The following is a 24418-nucleotide window of genomic DNA, read 5'->3' as shown; positions in this document are numbered from 1 at the left end:
TGAATAAGATTCGCATATCTAAATTATATATCAATGCGATTCGCGTATGCGGGAGCAGTTCATCTTGCTTGTAACTTCAATGCATTCGCGTGCACATATAAGGCTATCACAATCCCTTGTGTGGGAATGTTTAGAACTAACACATAAAAACCTATTCTCACAAGATTCGATTTTCTCCCCTACGAATGAAACTCACTAATCAAGTTCTCATTCGCATGTGAAAAAATTGCATTCAGTTGTAAACGGTCCTTAAAAGTTAAAACTGCTCGCCCAGGCACGAATCACATTATTAATGTTCTACCGCAGTGGGCGGCAAACTTTTTAGCCAAAGAGCCAAATATGAACATTACAACAATTTTTAAAACAAATTGGGAGCCAAANAAAAGTTAAAACTGCTCGCCCAGGCACGAATCACATTATTAATGTTCTACCGCATAAGCGAATGAATTTCCACAAGTCTTATATGCTTTTTTAATTCAGTTTCTCAACCACCCCACAGTTAAGCAGGCTGTGATTTAATAAAAAAATTTCATTTCGAAAAAATATTACTCTTTTGCCATTGAAAAACATTGTTTTTAAGAAAACGAAAGTATATTGTGTTCATAGATTATTTTCAGCTTCTTCAACTATTTATTGTGTATTTTTAAAGCACATTTTAAACTAGGTAACTCATTCTGTCTTGCTATTCGGTTTGTTGGATAAAAACGAAGTACTAACATACGATGAAAAATACTTGAAAAGGAAAATGATAGACTGAGTAAAGTAAACAACAAACCATCTGTCAAAGAAAAAAACACACCGTCTTTTTTCTTATCTCACCCTTCTTTTGATTAAAGTTAATTGAAAAAAAAAGACAAAAATAAATAAAAATTACACAGTAGATAAAACACATGACAAATTTAAAAATATTTATTTTCGAAGTGTGCAAGAATTTATTGTTTAATTCCTAAAGCTAACAACAGTTTATTTAAACAGGAACTATTCAAATTGAATAAAGGGAAACTATGTAAAGAAATTATTGACATCGATGTTCTATTTAAAGTTTATCAGTTTTTTAAAAAAATTAACTCAACATTTCTTAACTTTTTCCTAATTTAGATTTTAAGTGTTACTAATATATTTTAACTGAAATGATTTAATTTAAATTTCGAATGAATTCATTCTCATGACATATTTTTGCAAAAAATTGAGAAACTATTTTTTCATTGAAATAAGTTATTAAGGAGAAAAATATACTGTTAAAATATATTTTTAAGTGGTTTATTTTTGTCCTAAAGATTGAAAACAAAATTTTAAAATTGAAAAAAAAGAAAAGAAAAAAAGAAGACATTGAAGCAATTTTTATGGAACTCTTCATTTAAAAAAAAAATCTTAAAAAAAAAATTTGAACTTACACTTATAATTCTTTATAAAAAGAATACTCTGTAACAAATATCAGTTTATAACTATTTAAATAATCGATAGATTATCTCTCCGACTATTAAAGAAAAAATAACATTTTAACATAGAAGAAAAACATTAAAAATTTAAGAGAAAACTTTTTTATTAAAAGTTCAGAGCTTCAAATGTGTGAGAAAATGCCTCTTCAAATTTTCCTTCAATGAAAAGCCTTTAAAGCAAACAGAACACACATTTGGCTTTTCTTTAGTGTGGGTGAAGTAATGCTTCTTCAAATTAGCTTTTGAATAAGAGGAATAAGAACACATAGAGCAGCAATGCATCTTAATGGCAGAACATGGAGCACTTGACTTTGAACAGGACTTTTCCTTACGAGGTATAAAGAAACCTATATGTAGTTGAAAAAATAATTTTAATAAACTATAGAAACAAGTGTAACAACTCCATACGTAAATAATTTTATTAAATTAAGTTAAATAGAAGTGATTTCGAAAATACACTGACAAAATCATTTTTCTATAATTGCCTTGGTAATTTTTTTGTTTTTGAAAAAAGTTAAAACTTAAGTAATAAATTATTAACCTTTGATTAGAAAATTAAATTTTAAGTAAAAAGAATAGAACCCTAAGTGCCATGTTGATTCTGCTGAAATTTTAAATAAAATTTAAGATATGAAGAAATCAAAGCAAGGGAATAATCTTTTTCAATGTTTATGATTAGTTTGCTTAGTTATTTTCAAGTTAAGTATCAATATGAATGATTAATACACAGAATAAAAGCTTAAAGTTTCCTTATAGATAGTTTTTTTAAAAATCAAAATTCTTTTTAAATAGGAAGTTAGAAAGTGGTTTGATATCGTATCTTTATCATAATCGTTTTCCCTCAAAATATTTTCAGATTCTTACAAAGCTAATGCTTTAAAATAGGATTTGTAAAAACACTTTTAGTCACCACAGATGGTGACTTCAAAATCTATTTATATTATATTTACAAAAAAAAAAAAAAAAAAAAAAAAAAAAAAAAAAAAAAAAAAAAAAAAACTAGTGAAATAAATAGAATTATATAAATGAAACTTCAACGAATTCAAAAGTAGTTGACAGATGGGAATGACAGTTTTATAGAATCAAAATGAAAAAGTATTGAGCAGTGGAAAATCCCAAAGATTTTACTATGTTTAAATATTGAAGTTTCTTTTTCTCCATGCAAACGGCAAAGATAATTTTTTTAATACATACATTGATAGTAATACATGGATGGGAAGAGCAATTTCGCAAAATCAAAAAAAAAATAAAANAAAAAAAAAAAAAAAAAAAAAAAAAAAAAAAAAAAAAAAAAAAAAAAAAAAATTAAGCAGTGAAAAATCCCCAAAATTTCATGAAAGTATTTATGAAAAAATTTATTTTTTTACAGATTCTCCAATATGCTACTTTAATAAGTGTCCAAAATTTAAAGAAATTATGAAACAAATTTCTATTAGAAATTTCTTCTATTTTCTATTTGAATTATTTCTATTTGAAATGATGCCGAAACTAGTAAAAAGATTTTTAAAAAAAAGAGCAGTCTAATTTTAGTTTAAAATAAAAAGATACTTAATGAACTAGACATTGACCAAATCCAAATTGTTTTATTATGAATATACAACTCATGAAGAGTTCTAACACATCCCTTTACAATTAATTTTTAAAATATAATAACTAATATTTTTCTAGTACTACATACATTGTAAAGTAATATTTGAAAGCTATAACTTGATTGTTAATGTTCCCAAAATGATGTTAAAGTCTGAATAAGGATAGCATTTAACTAAACAATGATGTTAAACTTCAAGTCAAGTTTCCCTGACATATTGTTTGGAATTCACCAAAACCATGAATTTGTCATTTCTGTGATTTGCAGATTGATGCTTTCAGCCTAAAACTAATGAGCCATTACAGGCGGTATACATAAGCTTCATATTCAGCAAAAAAATTATTGCTACATAAAAGCAAAAGCAATCTTTACATAAAAAAATTTAAAGTCTTACACTTTGTGAAAAAACTAACATATAAGAATCTTCTTCTCTGTTCAATACTTGCCCTTAAAAAAACTATCTTTTCCAGCTTTTAATTACTTTTCTTTTATTATGCTTAAGCCCTTATTATCTAATACCTATAGGGCAAGAGCTATTTTTCAAAATTGGATTAGTCAGCTAATCAGGAATGCTTTAAGCATACATTACATAACATACTCAGTTGATGTATAACATATATTAATAAAATTTATAAAAATAGATTACTATTATCGTAAACTGAAAAAGTTCAATAATTTCTCCTTCGATTGCTCTTGTCAGAGTAAAACAAAAAGCCAGGCATAACAAAGATTATTATTAAACAACAAACAATTATTAAATTTCTAACATGAGCTTTAGAGACTATATTACAAAGTGGATCCATTTCAGTTGCGTGATTTCTTTGTTTTTTTAATTTAACATCTATTTAAAAATTGCACACTTTATTTTGTGAAATGCATAGGATTTGCTTTGATGCAATTTAAACCAAAATATCACACTAGGATGGTTGCATACAGTTAGTAACAATGGAAAATCACAATTTAAGTAAAATATTTTGAATAAATTTGGAAGTATTCCCTTCGGATATGTTCGAATACAAGTCAAGAGGGGTGTTACTGCATTTCTTGGAACAGGTTGTCGAAGTCTAAGTTTTAGATTACTCATGAGGTAGTTTAAAATCCTGTTTAAAAAGGAGCTAGGTTTGTGTGTTAATTTTAAATGAAATTTTGCTTTGCCAATTTAGAAACTTAATTTTTTTTTAAAAGAATAAATTGAAAAAAAAAAAGACTTAGATTGCCTAAAAGAAGAAATTGCTTTATTTTATTTTTGAAAAAGGTGAAACATTTCTTGCAGATTAAAACATTAAAATTTTACCTCCGAATAAGATAAATTCCTTTCAAGTTTGTATCAAAAGTTTTTATTGCAGAAAAACAGCAATTTCGAAAATACTTGACTTTTTAAGAAATAAAAATGCGTTAACAAGTTTAAAGTGTTTCAAAAAAGATAAATTTTTCAAAAATTAATTTAAATGTAACTTAACATGAACAAGTATATGTTTCTTTAGATTTTCCTTTTGAGAAAATCGGCGAGTGCAATAATGACATCCATAGGGTTTTTCACCAGTATGTATATACTCATGTTTTTTTAAGTTAGTTTTAATACAAGTTGAATAAGAACAAAAGCGGCAATAGAGTGGAGGAGGCTTAGCAGGACATTTTCTTGGAGAGAATGATTGGTAACCTGTAAAATATACAATTCAAAATTATAAAGCTAATCTATGTCAGAAATATTAGCAAAAATAAGACAGTCAGCCCCACTGAAAGAAATACCATTAATTCCAATTAACTTAAGTTAAATAAGCCAATTATTCAGTTATGGAGGATATACATTAATCAAGCCTAAATACAATATTTCTTCAAATTTAAAATGATATGCATTGTAACACTCATTGAAACAAATTCATCTTGTATAAATTATCTTTTAAAAATCTAATTTACAGTATTACTGCTACACTATTCAATATATTTTTTGAAATTGGGGAAGTGTTTAGTGAATTTCAGGAAAGTGTCGAACACTTTGTTATAAGAAAACAGCTCGTCATTCCTTCCAGAAATATATATAATTGTGTGGATTACTGAAAGTAACACACTTAAATTGAACTAACGAAAGTAAAAAGGGATATAAAAATCTGTATAAATTTACACTCCATAGAAAGTGTTTTGCATTTAAAAAAAAAAAAAACTGGTGTGTGAAATATTTGTGAAGCTTTTTTTTTTTTTAATAATTTCATATTTGTTAACTATTCTTATAAATTGTGAGGCTGTGTACGAAAAATTCGAATGGTTTAACTTTCAAAAAGGTGTAAATCCTTTTAATAATGACAAGTTCTAATCACACTGTGATAGTGTTAAAATGTAACTTTTGTTCAACAATTTTGTTCCTGAAGTAACTAAAGCAAGTTTTATGTTAATTTTTACAAATAGCAAAAAGACATTCAATGCAAAATAAAAAAAACAGATATCAATAATTGTTCTGATTGACAAGATTACTTAGAATATTGTAAGTAGGAAGAATGTGCAGGAATGATAACAGACCTCAAAACCATTCAGAAAGCAAGATAGAGGAAAAAATTAAAAATAGGAACATAGAACTATATGTAATAAACAAGTGTCAGTATCTGTAAAAAAAAAAAAAAAAAAAGTAGGCAATCATTGTCTAGGCACTGATACCTGTTTCTTATAATCGATAACATAATTGTTTAAAACAAAAGAAATGAATAGCAATTTTTAAAACTTAATAACATAAGACTTAAGCTAATTGATAAGTCTTAATAATAACTCAGTCATTTGGGTTATGATGTACATTTAAATATGTTTTACCACTAATTTTTAAAATGCACCACATAGTGTTTTTTAAGATTTTCTTTCAGCGCAAACCTTTGATTGCATATATGACAAGCATGTGGACGTTCTCCAGTATGTGTCAGTAAGTGCCTTTTGAGGCACCACCTAAAAGGTGACACATATGAACAAAGTTGGCAGCCAAAGTACTTAGCTTTTGAAAGATGAGAAGTTTCATAGATTCCTGTAAAAATAAATTGCATTTAGAAAAAAAAAGTCTAACATATACTATAGAAACAATTTAGAGTAGAGTCAAGAAAAAAATCTCAAGAGTTTTTCTGGAGGTTATTAATTTAATTCATACAGGTTTTTCTTCGATATACAATTGCAGCTTCTAATGAAAAAGTGTACCAATGAACTTTTTTTTCAAAACATAATTTTTATTAATACATTAAAAAATAAAGGTCGCCATTCATAAACCGATAAAACAAAGACTAGGTATGACTAGATTAATTTCTTTCCAAAAGAAGTTTAAAAATACAAATTTTAAATATGTTATGCTTAAAATTTAAAGCATATTTTAATGTAAAAGCACAATCAGGGTTTCCACTCAAATTTAGAAATAAAAATCCCTAATTATTTCAGGAACATTTCAATGAGATTCACAAACATGTTTTCCCTATTCATTTCATTAAATATATATTTGGAAAAAAATATGAAATTTTGTAAAAACAAAATTTCAGTAAATGAAGGCTTTAATCTGCAGATTTAATAATACAAAAGTAAGTAAATTACAGATAAAAGAAATATTTTGCATGAAACTGGACAAGTTTAAAAACTTAATGTAACAATTTATTTACAGGGTCCTATAGTTAGCCATCTAATATTGTATTTGTGATTAAGAACCAAAAATAGTTTATACAAAAAGCTTACATTTTCAAAAACATACTATTACTAAACTGCAAATATTTGAAACAATTGTTAAGTAAAGAGCATTTTGAGAAATTAATATTCTAATTAATAAATCTAAAAAAATTAAAGACAGAATTTTTAAGAAAATTGTTTGATAAGAAATATTAAGCTTTTTTTTTAAATTTACATTAAAAATTGTAATAGAAAGAATACATTTCAAACACACATTAATTAAACACAGCAAAGGATGACATACATCAACAGGGTACATGGTTTAATTACTAAAACTAGAATGAAAGAAATATTGACAAACAAAAGACAGGCAAGTAAGTGTTTAATAAAACAAAGGGTTTGAATACAAATACTCTGCGTCTTTAATACAAACTTAATTATCTTTTAAATACAGAATAACAGCATAACACAAACCAAAGAAATAACAATTATCTGAGTAAAAGTTCTTTTAATGAAATTTTGAATAACAAAACATAAATAGTAAATATACTTCGTGTGATGTCGAGAAAAAAATTCCGTTCCCATTCAAAGTACAGAGAAATATAACATTTTTCAGGTACATATAATCATACATCTTTATGACTCTTACGATGATGAATATAACGAGTGTAGCGATGAGAAAATCTCATAGGGCATAAGCCACATTCAAATGGTTGATCACCGGTGTGACGATTCATATGAGTTTGCAAACTCTCTTTGCGGCTAAATGATCTTCCACAGTAACTGCAAGTAAACTGATTATGTATTACAGTATGCTTCCTTATTTCAGCATAATGCTCAGATGAAAAGGGACAAAGTAAGCATTCAAATCGTATCTTACTGAAATTCCCTAAAGCCAAATTGTCAATGTACTTTGGGTTTTCATTTTTCTTTTTAGGTCTCACTGAGCCTGAAAAATAATTTTAAAAAAATTACATTTTAATACTTTTAAAAAGCTAAGAAGTATTAGATACAAAATAATAGAAAAGATACGCATCAAAAATTTAGCGTTGCAGGAATTAAAAGAGCCAACTCATACATTTGAGAACATTGTACCAAAAACAAGCTACATTTTTTTATATAAATTATAATTGTGATTTTAGATTCAAAAAACAGAAATTTAAAAAAAATAATATTTTGAGTAGGGCTTAACAGAGTGCAGTTGTAGCATTCTTATATCTTTAGAGGACCTAGGTATGATAAATAAAACAAAGCATGTCTTCATATTTCTAATTTGTAGGCAATTTTTTTTCTTAAAGTTACTGTAAATATTTTTCAAAATAAGTCAAGTTGTTTATACAAATTAAAGACATCTTATAGCTCTTTTTTTAAATCAAATGTTAACTTTTATTTTCCAACTCTTACCTTTCTGCATTCCTTACCTTTAGTAAATGAAAAGTGTATACAAACAATAAGCATTATTTCTAGTTATAAAATGGCAAAATAGTGAATTAAATATTTTTTGATAATTATTATGTATTCTCAATAAAAAAAAAAATTCATAAGAATTTGTTTTAAATTTTTGTTTCCTTTAGCTTTTTGCATCAAATTATATTTTTATGGCACAAGTATTAATGTTTATCTAACATAGTAAAAATCAAATGAAAGTAAAAACAAATCATATATGTTCTTTCTCTCAGGCATTAAAGAAGGTGCCCATTAACTGCCCCTGAGATCCCACTTTAAAGAGAAAAAATAATATTGAAAAAACAAATTTAGAAATAGGATATTAAGACCTTTCAAACAACTTAAATGCATATGATTAATAACTCTTTCAACCTTAGAGTTCAGGGATTAACCTAGATGCTTTTCTTCAAAGTAAAACAATTTGATATCTTGTTAAAATGCTGTCCTTCTCAATGTATTTTTCTTACAAATCAGATAAAGGCATAAGGTTGAAAAGTAATTTCTTAATAATCAATGACTTTTTTCTTCATATTTTAAAATACTCAGTAACAACAAAGTGGTATAATTATACAATGTGGCATTATCAGTAAATAATTGTATGATTTGCTTAATAATTTATTGCAAAAAAAATATATATTTAAAGAAGAGAAAAACTCCAGTCTTATTTTAAATTAAGTTACTACTTTTAGATTTTGCAATCCATAACTTGAAATATATATATATTTTTTACTACAAAATGGCACACTTTGCATTTTGTTTGTGGACACTTTTGAATAGTACTACTTAGGTGGAAAGTGAAGAGCGGGAGATCGTTGTAAAGCATTTTCTATTTAAAGAATTACTTAAGAGTTAACAGACTTTATTTATATTTAGTTGAATTATAAGTTTATCAGTATGCCTGTTTCTGTGTTCGTAGTGCTCCTGGATCTGAGCAAATCATGATTGCTTAATCTTATGGCGCACTCATATGTAGAGTAGAAAAATCTTTTGAACCAAAATCAATTAGTGCATATTTAAAAATTTATAACTAGAAGATTAACCCTAATTAGAAATATTAACACAACTAAATTAGTTACAAAAAATGAATTAGATAAGTATTTTAGTAATAATAGTTCTCATCACAGAAGAGAGATCATTAATAAGAAACTCTAAAAGTAAAGAATTCTAACTATTTCAGTAAAATATTAAAGCACTAAAGTTTTACACAAAATAGATAGACAAAGTTTACACATCATGAAATGTTAAATAAAAAATCAAACAAATACTAACTTTAATATCATAACAATGTTTATATTTTCCACTTATGAGCAACAATAAATTTTTATTATTTCCCATTTTTTGTTATTTGTATAGTTTTGCAATAAAGATTTTGTGTAATACTCAGGTTTAACATATTTCAATCGATATTAAGCAAAGCTTTTTTTAAGTGAACCAGTACAATAACAGTATTTTAAAGAAACACATTCCAAAATTCGATTTTACTGATTATAATGTATCAGTTGGTGCTTAATACGAGCACTCCTGTGTGCAAATTTCATAGGACAATGACGACAACTATATGGCTTCTCCCCAGAATGAAGAACCATATGCTGTTTTAAGCCATCTTTACGTTTGAAGGAACGACTGCAAACAGTACACAAAAATGGACGATCCTCAAAATGAACAGAAATATGATTCTTGTACATTCTATAGGATGAAGTACTGAAAGTGCAATTTAGTTCTGGGCAAAAATACTCATCTGTATACATCATTGCATTACCAAAGTCTTTAACAGAAGCAGATTTTTCATGGCCTATAGCTATGACTGTAACACCATCTATATCTATATACTCTGGACCAGGTATACCTATAAAAAATAACAAAAAAAGTTATAACACTCTTTTAAATACTTATTTTTTTGAACAGCACAACAAATACAGTTTAAAACAATGAAATATATAAAAATAACATTTTATCTTTAAAACCTGCTTGGTATAAAAATTATTAATAAATATCACAATTATCAGCAGCTAATCCATTATTCATTAGAGAGTCTTCATGGAATATAGTAAGTAAATTTACACACAATAAAGGGAATTATTTAACACCCTTTAACTGATAGGAAAGTTTACATAAATTGATAACTTACTTTTGTTTATAAAAAAAAGCCTACTTATTCGTAAATTAGTTTGATGCTTTAAAATTAAAATGCTAAAAAATAGAGAGGTCTAGATTAAAATGAGATGGATCTTATCTCTGTTCTTTAAAATTTTAATATAATATATTCATGATTAACACTTCAAATTATTTTAGTAATATAGCTCCTTTTCATATAATGTAAGTGGTAATTAAAATAGCTTTGTAATATGAAAAGCAAATATGATTAATAAGAAACGTGATAATTTTTGGATCTTTATTTTTAAAAAAGTAAAAGCTTTAGCTAAATAATTTTTTTTTTTCAATTTTGGAAAAAATGACAAAAAATCATAATTTAAAAAAAAAGAATCTAATAATAAACTAAATCAGAAATTAAGAAAAAAAGAATTTGAGTTTGCTCTAACTAAAAAAAATATAAAATGATCTGAGCATTTTCAATTAAAATAATTTTTGATATTCATTTAAAATTATTTCGTATCTAGGACTCATATAAGATTCTATTAAACAAAAAAAGAAAAATACATCATGTGAGCAAGCAATTCCTGAATAATTAACTAACACCCAAAATTAAGGAATTTGCTAAAATTTTCTTATGGCAGAAATCTTAAAAAAAAAATTCACTTTAGATTTTAAAATAAACATTTTTTAGTTAATAAATCTACATCAGTTTTTCCATAAATTTTTTTTAACACAAAAAAACCAAAAACATTTCTTAAAAAAACATTAACATTATAAAAAAAAAAGAAATATGCCACACACACATACTAACTGTTTTGAACAATTGAGCTTTTTTTAAAAAAAAAAAAAATAAGAAAAACACATAATCAGTAATATCATTAAAGGCACAAAAAATTATAAGAAGTTTTATAAAAAAAAATAGGACAACCTTTTAAATTATTCGTTGTAAATCAAGTTAACCAGAGTTTAATAAAAATGAATATATAATTTCATGCAAGCATGTTAATTAGTCCTATTTAACTTCTGAACAAAGAAAATCATTTTAAATTTATTATTTTTTGAACAATACCCAAGTTTGAAAGAAAATGTTTATACATATGTTGTTAAATTTTTATAATTACTTGATTATTTTTAAAATTATGATTATTAAAAGTGTTTTGGATAATATATTTTTTTTCTTAATTTAGGAGACAAGACATTACCCAAAACGTAAATTTGTTATATTGAAAATAGTGCAATATGTTGTAAAATAGCAATATTTTCCGACAATATAATGTGATACTAAAAACTCAGCTAGCACCTGCACTAGTTTTACCACAGTAGAAACAGTGATGTTGTATTTACTTCTCGTTTTGGAGAACTCATTAATTCCTTTGGCTCCGTAGCACATTCCTAGAAAGTCCCAAAAATGCCAAAATCTAAACTTTAAATGTAGGACAAATATGATGCTAAATGGCATTATTTTTCACAAAAATAGGAATATTAGAACTGCAAGGCCTGGAAAATAAATGCTGAGAAAATTTGACTCGAAAGTACCGCATGACAGTACCAATTATGATTTTCTACTCATTTATGTGACATTTGTATTTTTTCAAGTAGTTTTAACTTAATTTACACGCAAAACAAAGCTAAGTATTCTTCATTTGGACAATTAATTTTTTGCATACAAGATTTTTAAAATTAGAAGCATAAAAAAGAATAGAGCTTGTGAATCGTTAATTATCTCTAAAAGATGCTAATATTTTTGACACATATTGATTGCATATATTAAGCAATAACGAAATGTTTTCTAACCGTCTGGACCTTATTGCTTTAAATAAAAAGGTTAAACAAAATTCTTTTATTCTAAATTCGCGCAGTACAGCCGATACAGACTTGCTGTTGGGTAGAATTTGTACATATATGGAACTTGCAAAATGGAAAAACATTGGCTTAGGAGAAATACTGTAAACTAATTTATTACAAAGACCTGAGATAATAAACAGGAACATGAGTAGACTAAATACATTTATGAAGCATAATTAAACAATGATAATGATCATATAAGTTGACTGATAGAGAATAAAAAGTAGATAATTTATAGAGAAAGTCAAAATGAATGCTACAATTTTAGAGGTGCACTACACAAAATGTAATCATTAAAAATGTATACACAAGCAATAGTAATATATGCAGCTCCTCTTAAATGCTCCTTTTATTATACGGCATAAATCAAGCCTGTAATGTAATTCTGGCCGAACTTTGTGCAGCATGTCTGTATCCATGCTGCAAATAACAGTTGTGATACAATTTTTTCACATCAGTCATGGTCAATTGACCTGGAGATACATACGCGCGATCTTTTACCAATCTTCACAACAAAAAATTACATGGTTGCGAGAGCTGGAGAATGTGGTGGCCAAGGCAATAGTGTATTATCCACAGTAGATACATAAATAATCCATCCTTGATGTTAAGTGTTATTGAGAGTGTTGTTTTTCTGCTCAATTTGTTTTTGTAGAAACACTGATGACAATTAGACTTCCATTGCATCTATTGGAGACAATTCAAAGCTTGCATATATTATCTATGCTTGAGAGTATATTTTTAATGAATACAATTATTACATATTGTGTTAGTATACCTATGAAGTTGGGGCATTCATTTTTACTTATATATTTTTTACTACATTTGACACTTTGAATAATATAGATGCTAACTCAGATTGAAGAAACAAAACTATTAAGACTTTTATCAAAACTTAAATAAAAATCATACTTTATGTTGATTGCATTATCACATAATATCTCATTATATGATAATGTAATCCAGAAGTCTGCCACTTGTGGACAAACCTCTCAACCACAAAAAAGAGGAGTAAATAAAGAGATCCCGAAACATAAACTAAAGTATAAATTAGTGCATTCAATGTCAATCTTCAATAAAACATTACAAATCGCAAAAAGAAATATGAAATATAATTTTAAAAAATGTGTAATTTAAAAAACACACACATTATGCTTAAAAATTACAATGTCAATAAAAAAAAAAACAATTATTGCAGTTTGTTATCTTTCCAGTGCACACTCATGTGTCTTTTTAAATTTTCCTTAAGCGTAAATGTTTTTCCACAAATAAAGCAAACATGGGGTCGTTCTCCAGTATGAATTAAAACATGCTTTTTTAAGTCTGCATTTGATAGGGCGGCATAAGAACAATATGAACACTGGAATTTTCTATTGGAATTCACTGGTAATGTTTTGAAATGGCTTTTTTTCTGTTGAATACAAGATCCTAAAATTCAATAGAAATAATTAATGGATTAATATTTCACAGTATCATTGCTACAAACAATAAAAAAAAACAAAAAAATATTGGTAAAAAAATTACACAACAATTAAAATAGAAGATTTCAGAATTGGGTATTCAAAACAGAATTTTATTTGATTAGAAATTTGTTTTTAACAAGAGAAAATTCATGGTTCGACTTAACACGGAATATACACAAAATTTACCCTTTTGAATTTTAAAAATTAAGGGTCCACTTATACTATGGAAAATATAGATGAAAAATCTGGTGAATTTTATTGAATTATTCTATCAAACGTTAAGACAAAATTGGAATTAAAAAAATTTCTATTACCTTTATATTCCAAAGGGTATAGCCCGAAACCTGTTAAAATCAATGTTTTAAGATATTTTATAACAGAAAATAAAATAGCATTAATTTCCCTTGTTTTCAGAATTTAAAAAAAGATAATTTAAGCAGAAAAAAAATGTTCCAAGTTTTATTTTGATTATTTGAGAAATTACTAATTTGTTAACCAAAATAATTTAAATTCTTTCTATGACAAATTTTAGCATCAAAACAAAATTCTTAAATTATATTGCAAGCACAAAATAAATTTATCTTATATTTTTTCTTACTATCTAATATTATAATTCTTTTATTTTATTACGCTAAGATTTTATGCTGAAAATTTATTTTATATTACACTGCTTACATTATCACCAAGGGGAAAAGAGGAATTATTAACTTGATGGATGAATTCTATGAACCCTGCTCAGAATTTATTGCTAATTTGGAGATAATTCATTTGTTTGTAAACTGAATTCCAATTGTTTGTAGTCTGATTTTATTACATTTAATACAAAGAAAGTTTTATTTAAACATGACAATACTTTGATTTATTTTATAAGGAAATTTTTATCCCTCTAAAAGCATCAATTTCAACCAAGTTTCAAAAAAAATTTCTTAAAATTGCAATAAGAAAAAAAAATTTTTTTTGCAGCAAAAAGTTTACAAAAACTATCCAACACAGTGGGTTTGCAACCTGTCGCACTTGAATGGTTCACTGCTTTATCACTAAAAATTGGAAAGACTCATCTAAGAAATTTTATTAACTTTTTAAACCCACATCTAAAAACTTGGAAAATTACAGAATCTATAACATTTAAATTCCAGAATTTAAAAGAATTCAAGGTTTTAAGAGGTAGAAATCTCTGCATACTTAAATTTTTTTTTAATATTAAGATCGAGTAAATTTAAAACCAATTGAACTTCAGTAACTAACTGTAGTTAAAAGATTTATTTAAAATAATCAAGCTTGCATTACCAAAAAAATTGAAAAAATTTTTCTTGCTCAGAACACATGATTTTAAATTTTAGTTATTCTTACTTATGGCTGAACCAAAAGCAATTCATCAAATATTAAACTGAAAAAAATAAAATCAAAGTTTTAGAAAGCATGTTAGATTTGATTCATTGAAATAACATTATTTAAAAAAGAATGAATGACTAACTAGAGATAGTAATATAATATAGTTCAGTTTGGTTACTAATACAAATACTTATCAAACTGCATAATATCAATTGTATTTTATGCAAAGATTATCAAATACTAATTCACATATAAAAAAAAATTCAATTTGCTTTGAAGAACTACAATAATGTCCGTGAAAAAACAATAGCTTGTATTTGTAATAAGAATAAAATCAAATATTTTTTAATTCTGAAAAATCTACAATAAATAGAATGTTAAAGCAATTACAATTAAGATAATACAGACACAATGAATTAGATGTTAACAATATTGGTCATTTAAATATAACAGAATTTTGAGATATAAATAATAATTATATTACAATTAAATTACAAGGTACTTTAAACATGCTTTCCATAAACATGATGTTTCACAAATTATGTATACTACATTCTATTAAAATACTGATGAATCTGAAAAGAGTAAAATTAGTAAACAGTTTCAATTAACACAATGCGTTGTGTAAAGCGTGGCATTAATGAATGATGCACTGGCTGCTTTATCTTGGACTGCATGGTATCAATTAATGCCTCAGCTCATAAATTTAATAAGAGGACATGATTCTCTTATGCATGACATTACAATGTTAAACACATAAACATCAAAAAACCAGTCTGTTAAAACTACTTATATTAGTTACACTAACCAAATTGCTTTACACCAGTGCTTTTAGTGTATAAATAGATAATAACTTTCGATTTAAAAATTTAACACCATAAAGCAGGGCTGCAGATGTACTTAATAATAAACCTAATTTTATTAGTTGGCAAAGAGTTAATTCTGATCTTAGCAAACATCAAAGTTCAGATAATTGCTTTAATTTCTCTTAAGGAGACTGATTAAAAATCAGTTTGGAGTAATATTAATATTGCAGAATATTAAGTAACTGTTTTATAACTTATATTTAAAGAGAGAGAATACAATAAAACAGTAATCATTAAAAATTGTATCTAGTGATGATTTTCGCATAAAATATTCCTGTATCGAGCCAAATGTGTTAAAAAAATATGTCCAGCAGTTCTTAAGAAGATATTACTATGATATATTTCTTAATTGTCTTGTTGCTTGCGTAAGAATTTAAATAGGTTATGTATACTACGAAATAAGGAAGTGAGATCAAATCAAAAATTAAATTTTAAAAAATGTTAATTCTTTTGCACTTATATACATTAGAAATTAGAAGATTCTTGGAAAGCAAATGAACATTATTAATATTAAAATTTAATTTTAACTGCTATACTGTTAAAATTATTCTATAAAGAGATAATTATTTTAATGTTTATAATACGCCGAACACTTTTTATTGATTATTTATAATGTAAAGTGCTCTATCGTATAAAATTAGCTTAAAGCTTACTTAGAATACTTAATATCAGTTATTTAACGCGCCATCTTATGGAAAGTTGTAAAACTATAATAAAGGTCATATATTTTTTTTTCTCCTTCTAACATTTAAATGTAAAGTTTGTTTATAAATAGGATCTGATTTTTAATGACTTAAGATAATTCATAAAATTAGTTTGCTTTATTGAGTTCAAGACTTAAAAAATAATTCACCTTCCATTCCTAATTCACTTTTCTTTTCTTTTTTATTCACGTTAAGAAATTTTCTCCGAGATCTATTTTCTACTTCATTTTGCACAGTTAAATATTAAATACTCATTGCCAAAACAGTTAATGTGAAACTTATGTAAAGGATAAGTATGCAGTGCCTTTGGCATTGATGCCATGATGGAAATATACTTTCCAAATTTCCAATAGCGTTTTTTTGAAACAATTAATAAGAGTTCCGTGAGCATGTTTAGGAATTCTGTTCTTCCCAAAGGCATCTCATGCCCTATTTTTTGAGTGGAACAAAATTAAAATGCATGCAATAGTTCAACAAACATTACAATAGTTCTCAAAATTTGACATTAAAAATATGGTAGCAAAATTCTTTTTGCTAAATATCTGCAAAATGATTAATTTTATTTGATTTTTACCTAATTAAATTTAAATCGGTGATGACTTCATATGTATGAAATATTAAGTGGGACTTAGAGATTTCTAATTGTTGTGAGGGACATATACCTACCATCGTCCACGCTAATAAGGCTCTTCCCTGTTCCCTTTTCTTCTGCTCAAATGTATCTAAAGGAATTGCAATGCTTTACTTTCCAAACTTTTTGTTTTTGGATTGTCTAAAATTTGTTTGAATCTTTCCCGAGTGCTTTCTTCAAACACAATACTTAATACAGGTTTCAGTTCTACTTAGCTTCGAAGCATAAATTTTTTTAATTTGTTTGGAATTGAATACTGAGTATGCCAAGTAGGTTTCCAGTGTTCTAGCAGGAGCTATCTAAGCAGTTTTTATTGCAAATACCCAAAATATTATATAAGCTCCTTTTATTTTTCATCTTATTCAAATAATTTACCTCATATAGTTTATATAAACTATCTGTGGTAACATATGTTGTGTGTTTAATTGTGTGATCAATTGATCATTGACGTAAAATTACGGAAATTTCCAGTTATTGAAAATTTGAAACAAAATTCTATTGAGCCAGTCATCGCTTCTAGAGTCAAGTTTGTTGAAAATATTTATTTTTATAGGTTCGATGTCTTTAAATAATAGAATTTTGCGACTGTTAGAACAGTGAATAAGGGCTGGCCAAGATGGAAAGTATGATTATTAGGTTGAAAAGTAGGTTTTAAAAGTTCTTTTTAAAAAAATGTTACTTAAGTTATATTTTGGAGAGTGTGGTATAGGATTCGTTAAATGTGGAACATTTGTGTGAATTAAGTTCTTCATTTCTGTCGAAAGAAAAGAAAAGTATACTCTATAATTCGAGATAAGCTATACCGTGCTCTACATTTGAAAGATTTGGAAATTACTTATTGTTTTTAAAATTTCTGGTACGCTAGCTTCGCACATTATTATAAGTAAAAGTTTAGAACCTAGCTTAATTGTGCCAGAAGTTTTTATCTTCATTTATAATTATTGAAATGTTATATTACGGGCAAATCTGTAATGCGACCAAACTTTGGGTGGTTGGAACTATTTTATTACTATTATTGTTACGATTACTATTATAACTATTATTATAATTTTATTAATAGATTATTTTTATTATAAACTGTTTTATTTAAAGTAGGCCCAAATTCCTAAATTTGTAACTATGATAATTTAAAACTGTGCAATAGTTTAATTGATTTCGATCGACTTCCAAATTCACTTTCAATTAGAAGTTTGCAAAATATTTTAACTAATGTGAATCAATATATATTTGTCAAAACGGCTTCAGGTATATTTTCATTAAAAAACACTTCTTATTGAGATAGTTGATTGAATACTTAATTTAGTGAGTGAAAAGCTGGAAGCGATTGCACGACTATATTGGTGCATAAAAGATCAGAAAAAACACATACCTGCATACACCTCATCGTGATGCGATTTTTTCAGAATGGGAAGATATAGGCTAGCTAGTTTTCCAGACCTGAATTTGATAGAGAACGTTTGGGACTAGCTTGGCTGTCAAAAATACTGATTTGAGTCCTCCTCCACTATAGTTACATGAGTTAAAATAAGCTCTCCCCATTTCGATGTCTTACTACTCAATTCGATGCATGGAAGATCGATGCCATCAATGCATTGCTCCCTAGAACATATTCTTTTGTGACGTTTCCGCGACAATTTCTAGCATAAAACTGTGATGCAGTATTTTCTCAGAGAAAAGACTTTTATGCTAAGTGCATCATGATACATAAATGGAATAAATCGTATTTGTGGTTGAAATTAAATAGTGTTGTATTTAATAATAAAAAAAACCCCTTTAATGCATATATTCTAAATTTCCTATTTCGATGTCTTTTCATTTTCAAATTCACAGAAAACAAGTTAAACCCTAACTTTTGGAGGCCAGTGCATATAAAGCTGATTGATCTATTACGGACGTAGACCTCAATTTTATTTGTTTCATACTCTTTCAAATATTGAATTAACTGTGGACGTTTGATGAAACAAGTTCAAGCAGAACTTGTTGCTTCAAACAACTTGATTTCATATTGAGCTGAAAGCAAATACAAAATTACGTTTTTATGCTTACGCTTTTACGTTAAGTGCATAGCATAGTCACGAACTAAATATAAAAGTAAATAAAATCAAATGGAAATTATAAATAAATCTTAGTAAGTATTAAACATTAATTTATGGAGAAATTATCTTAATTACAATTAAAAGTTTACAAACTTGTTTTTGAAACACACAGCAAGGCTATAAAGAATGTGACCCATACCTTGACAACATTGAAAATTAACAATCAAACTCAAAACTATGTAGTTATAATCAACACCCAAAATTTCCAGCCAAAGTGCTCTAAGTTACATTGGTGACGTAATGCGACCTATCTTGTCATAAGGATGAGTGGTGGGGTTTTTCAGTAATGAATATCCGTAAAGGATTGAAGTTTGAGATCGCTTGAAATAATAGCAAGTGATGAGAGGGATAAAAACATTTTTAGTATTGTGTAATATTTACTTAGGATGCAATAAAATGACCAGCATTTTAATTCATTATCAGCTCATTTGAATCAAATTATGAATGCAGAGATAACTCGTTCATAGCAAATTCACTTAAGAATATAAAGTGGTGACTTTCTATACTTTCCAATTTTATAGTACATAAACTAGTAGTGCTCGTAATATAACTCCGCGAAATTCCTATTAATTCAGTGGGGTTTACAATGAAACAGCCAAGTTTGTAGTCACACAACCAAACTCATAATTAATTCAGCTTATAAAACAGCAGTCAAGATAGTATTCACGCAGTCAAGTTCATAATAAAATAGACCAAATAACTAGAGTGATAGTTAGATAAACGAACTTTCCCCAAGGAAAACCAATTTCAAACGAATTACTGCAAAATAAATTCTCAGTCAGCATTTTCAAAACACACACGTATCCACACACCTTGACCGTCCACGTACCCATGGAGTTTGACCTTAGTGTCAGACAATAAGAAACTTTAAGCTTACAACCTTCTATTTCTTCGCTCCCAATGGGAAGATTTTCACATTAAAAATATATCGACCTTCAACCAACCAAGCTCTTACATGTTAAAAGCTTTTAAGTGTTGAAATTTTTCAGACACTTCGGGGCATGAGCTTATGACTTTCTTGTCATAGTACGGGACTTCTAGGACAACCCTGGATTTTAACATGCCCAATTTTAATCTGCACGATTTGCAAATACGTGGCAGATGCTTACTTTATGTATTCTTCTGCAAGATGTTGTATTACTTATGCATTACTTATGTAACGTATTACTTATGTAATGTATTACTTATGTATTAATATTCATAAACCTGAAGGTTTGTGAGTAAAATGTAAAAAACTGTTTAGAAAGTTTAGTAAAATTTGAAGATAAACTTCACAGATTTAAGAAAGAGGCTTAATGCTAGCAAAAATCGAATCCCCTACTTTCATGCTTAAGAGGACGCTATACTAACGAGGAAAAAACTTTCATGGCGAATTCTGTAGCACCTCCATTGATATTTAAAAACAGTTTTGAGAAAAATGAGTTTGAGTAAACCTAGAGTAAAACCATGAAGTTTCAAACGTTGAATTTTTTTTTTCTTCAAAATATTAAATTGCAAATAAATTATGGCAGAATTAGTAAGGATTACGCAGTTGAGAAGTACTTCCGCAGTGTGTAATTTATTGCACAATGTCATAATTTGTTTGCAAGATGATATTTTGAAAACAACATTTGAAACATCATGGTTTTATTCGAAATTTACCTGTACTCATTTTTCTCAAAACTTTTAATTTTTTAATATTAATGATGGTGAAACAGAATTTTTCATGAAAGGTTTATTTAACAGTAAAGTAACTCTTAGGAAATTTTAGCGGAAGGATAACCAATTAGGAAATTAGCGTACTTAATATTTACCACTTACGCTGAAAAATAATAGTTGTATTAATATAATTGTATGAATAATAATTATAAATAATAATAATTATAAATAACAATAATTATAAATAACAATAATAAAAAAATAATAATTAAATGTTGAATTCATGAAAAATGAAGTTTTTGAATTTACAAGGTCATCGGATGTCCAAAAATGGCGAACAATTTGAAAAATTAGTTTAAGAAAAATGGGTGGACATAGAAATGAACGGTTAATGGTACTCTGCTCTGAAAATAATTAATTTTTCCGGTCTAATTTCCCGAAGTAGGTACAAAAATCGTCAAAAGATGACGTTGCTGACAAGAAAAATACTAGAACATTTTTTTCATACGAACTATCGTTTGCGGAAACATCGCGCAGTCTGTGAAATTTTTGAGTTCAAAGTTAATCGGCACCATTAAATTCTATCGTAATTGCGTGTTAAATTGCAAATTTTCGCTGACGAGTCATTTTTAGCAGGGCATTTTATTGTATAACCCACGTTGAACAGTACAGCCGTCCCAATTCTGAGTTTATGATTATCAAGGTTCAACTCCGCAGCCTTGTAATTTTGAACCCAACCCAGAAGACGAACATCTTGGATCAAGCATTGGGACAAACTAACCTTTGTGATGACTTTCTGATGAAACTAAACCGCATTTGCGATACATAGAGAGGAGAACCCCGGAAACCTCTCATGGTTAGTCCGATGGTAAGGAGATTCCAACCCATGATTTGTCTACCGCTCTGGATATTTTATGTCAGCATAGTGGTCGGTGCGAGCTGGGAGCTGATTCGACCATGGTTCACCTCATTGGAAGGCGAGTGCTCTATCCCCTGAGCCACCACAGCTCTCAGCATGACGTATAAAAATTCGTTTTGCCAAGTCTGTAAACAGAAGGGTTTTCGAGAGAGAAAACCATTTTTTAATTACCGTAATGATTCTATATGGCCTAAAATTGATTTTACTCAAATTAACTCGTCATTTTCAATAAGCTTTTTATGTACACTCTTTAAAATAATAAATGAAACTCAAAACCACAACATTGAATAAAGAGCTTTTATTTTATTAACATTTTCTAAGTTTGAAATAAGCTATTAACTCACACATATGTAATAGGATGTACAATAACAGCATATTTAGAATAAATTAAATTAGAAATATCTATATACACAATGTATTTTTTTCCTAAATGCAGTTATCAATTTATCCACCAAATTTTTTAAGACTTTTTTTCTTTGATCAAAAGTCACACTTTAGTTTTATAATTGAACAAGTTTATTAGTTGTAGTTATGACAAACAAATTTTAAACTAGTTGTACCAATCAAATTAATAAGCAGATAAATAATTTTGTAAATTTTAGGTAGAAGGAAGTGAAAAAAAAACTTCATTCCAAACATAATTGCGTTAACATTTTTTATTTAATTGTTTGATATAGTTTAAAAAATGATAAACTTAAATTAGATTATAAAACAATACTGATTATTGATAATGAGCTAGCTTGAAAAGAACATATCACTTTTCCGTTGAATATTATTTATCAATTTGATTTGTACTATCAGGATAATTATGGACTCAAAAAAGACTAGAAAAAAATTATAACAACACAAATATAAAATATAAGTAAATAATAACATTGTTTAAAATAGTTACAATATAAATATTTTTAATACTGCAAAAAATATCACATATTCTATGAAAATGTAATTTCATCATGATTTAGAACATAGAAAGGTAGGTTTCAAAATGACCAGTTTTCAAAATAATAATTTTTTCCAATTCTTTTTTATTAATTATTTGTTTATACGTGGAAAAAAACACCACCATTTTATTTTTTACGATCTTTGCCTAAACCATTTTGATTTTGAATTTTTAAGAAGTTATTTTAACAGATACATAAATAATAAAAACATAAAAAATGTTAGTTTTTCTTAAATGTAATCCAAAGGAAAAAAATTAAAAAAAATTACATTAAAAACTAAAGCGCGTCTGTAAAATAAAATTACGCTATAGTATGATTCAACAATATATAATAGGTATTTCAGCAGTACATATTTAATCAAATAAATAAAAAAAATTACTGTAAAATTTGAGAAAATTAGCTTAAGCTGAATTAAAGCAAAACTCTTCGAATGAAATAGATATATAACAATGTACAGGATGTTCCAAAATTAACAGATGTGAATTGTGTATTTTTCAAGAATATTTATAATTAACTTTTAATAAAAACTTGTAAAATCAAATAAATTATTTACATGCTGTTGAACATATTTCTTATCCGTTGCTACAATCTAACAAGAATAAATACTTATAAGAAAAGAATAACTTGTTAAGAAAGTTAAATTATGTGTGTAAAAACTCATAGAGTTTAGCTCACCATTTTTGTACTCCTTTAATATTGAAAATTTATTTAACCTTTAAATGAAGCTGGAAAATGTTTTAATTTTTATGTAAATATATCACAGTAATTATTTGGCAACAGAATTAAAAATAAACATGAAAAGTAAGAAAAGAGCGTAATAATCATTTATTTGCATTTTCTGATAAAAATATCAATAAATATTATTGTTTCTTTTAATTTCAACTCACAACCAGTAAAATAATCGTTTTAAAAAACTAAAATTGAATATTTTCTGCTCATAAAAAACTTTTTTTTTACTAACAAAAACAGAACTTCTGTTATAAAAAGTTTAAATAAATAAAAAATACTTAAAAAAAAAACAAAAACAAAAAAAAAAAAACAAGACATTTCGCAGGTCTAGCTTTTGATTTAATTAAACATACCTATGATGAGTAACTATAATCATATCATAGTAAAAAGATAAAGAAAAAAACTATTTGCATTTAACTCAGATGTAAAGAAATTAAAATCTAACACAACAATTTAAGAAGAAACAAAATTCAATAGATCTGATTTTATTATTACACGATAATAACTAGAAAAATATGATAATAAATCTGATTCGAGATTTTATTGATACTTTACTAAATTATTGTAATGGATTAAGTAATTTTAATAGACCATTTTCTGACGAGGCAATAAAAATATCATGAATAAGTTCATCAGAATGATGTCACACACCGACAATTCTTAATAAGTTTTCTTTAAATTAATCATTTTGACTCAACTCATACGTAGAATTTTTTTTTCATTAAGGTGTTCTTAAAAATTCAAACTTTCTGATGAAAAGAATATAGCATATTTTATAGGGGCATATACTTTTCTTAAATCTCTGCTTTATTTTTGCGTATAACGCCTGCAAAAGTATTTTAAATTGAAATTTGTTTTAACCATTCCTTAACAATTAAAAGAAGTTTGATCAGGTTTATGGCAATTTTCCTTAAGCATGGTTCTAAAATGCATAGCTGCCAACTCTTCCGTTTTCCCTGGAAGATTTTATTTTCATGTTAAAAGTGGTAGCGAAACTCATGTTATCCCATTAAACTTTCTGAATTATAATAATGATTATAAATGAGTTTGACCACTATATATA

General features: G+C 26.7%; 1 non-coding gene across 9 annotated transcripts; it reads right to left on the bottom strand.

Moving 5' to 3' along the window:
* Positions 1–893: 893 nt before the first annotated feature.
* On the bottom strand, positions 894–19972 carry LOC107436769 (uncharacterized). Of its 9 annotated transcripts, XR_011637218.1 has the most exons (4): positions 16162–16286; positions 14850–14886; positions 9367–13464; positions 1526–7600 (listed from the first exon to the last, which is right to left on the bottom strand). It is a non-coding gene; the product is annotated as an uncharacterized protein (transcript). The 9 variants fall into 9 exon arrangements; XR_006225777.2 differs by lacking the exons at positions 14850–14886; positions 16162–16286 and having other exon boundaries at positions 894–1786; positions 4488–7600; positions 9367–13807; XR_011637221.1 differs by lacking the exons at positions 14850–14886; positions 16162–16286 and having other exon boundaries at positions 894–4687; positions 5827–7600; positions 9367–13807.
* Positions 19973–24418: the final 4446 nt, after the last annotated feature.

Source organism: Parasteatoda tepidariorum, chromosome 7 (genome assembly GCF_043381705.1).
Source record: "Parasteatoda tepidariorum isolate YZ-2023 chromosome 7, CAS_Ptep_4.0, whole genome shotgun sequence".
NCBI classification, from domain to species: domain Eukaryota; kingdom Metazoa; phylum Arthropoda; class Arachnida; order Araneae; family Theridiidae; genus Parasteatoda; species Parasteatoda tepidariorum.
The sequence above is the reverse complement of the archived record's forward strand: the minus strand, read 5'-3'. Positions and strand labels throughout refer to the sequence as shown.